Source organism: Penaeus monodon, chromosome 19 (assembly GCF_015228065.2).
Source record: "Penaeus monodon isolate SGIC_2016 chromosome 19, NSTDA_Pmon_1, whole genome shotgun sequence".
Taxonomy (NCBI): domain Eukaryota; kingdom Metazoa; phylum Arthropoda; class Malacostraca; order Decapoda; family Penaeidae; genus Penaeus; species Penaeus monodon.
The window spans coordinates 40,286,752-40,287,205 of record NC_051404.1 but is presented as its reverse complement, the minus strand read 5'-3'; the positions used below and the strand labels follow the sequence as shown (position 1 = coordinate 40,287,205).

At 55.5% G+C, this 454-nt stretch overlaps 1 protein-coding gene across 1 annotated transcript in view; it reads left to right on the top strand.

The window, feature by feature from the left end:
- Positions 1-454, top strand: part of LOC119585237 (protein Wnt-5b-like) — a 252,158-nt gene that overhangs the window by 59,721 nt on the left and 191,983 nt on the right. Inside the window, 1 exon segment of the mRNA XM_037933897.1 lies at positions 101-224. The gene's annotated coding sequence lies outside the window, so the exon portion shown is untranslated.

The window sequence follows — 454 nt, the reverse complement described above, 5'->3', positions numbered from 1 at the left end:
GTGCTTATATCCACATCATTCATCTCGTACATGATAATCATCAATAAATGTTAATCATCACACTATCGCTGACCAGCTTCCCCTCCCGTCTCTTCCTCAGGTGAGTGGGTGACCCGCCGAGCATCTTGACCCGGGATGAAGCAAGAGGGCAGCAGCGCCTCGGCCTCCCCGCCTCCCTGCCGGTGCCTGGCCTTCATCTCCCTCGTGCAACTTTTTCTCCCCAGGTGAGAGGCACGGGCGGGGGTAAGGGGGGGGGGATGACTGCACGCTCGGATCTTTCGCTCTTTCGCTCCGCCGCCCTCTTGCCGGGGCCGTGGTGCCGAGTGAGTGTGTTCCTGGTTCGTTCCCCGGTCGGCTTGGCTTTATCTGACTTTTTTCTTGTTTTTAAGGATGCTGTCGCTGTCGCTGGTCCTGTTTACCTGGTGTTAAGTAGGAAGAATTGATTTAAGATTAC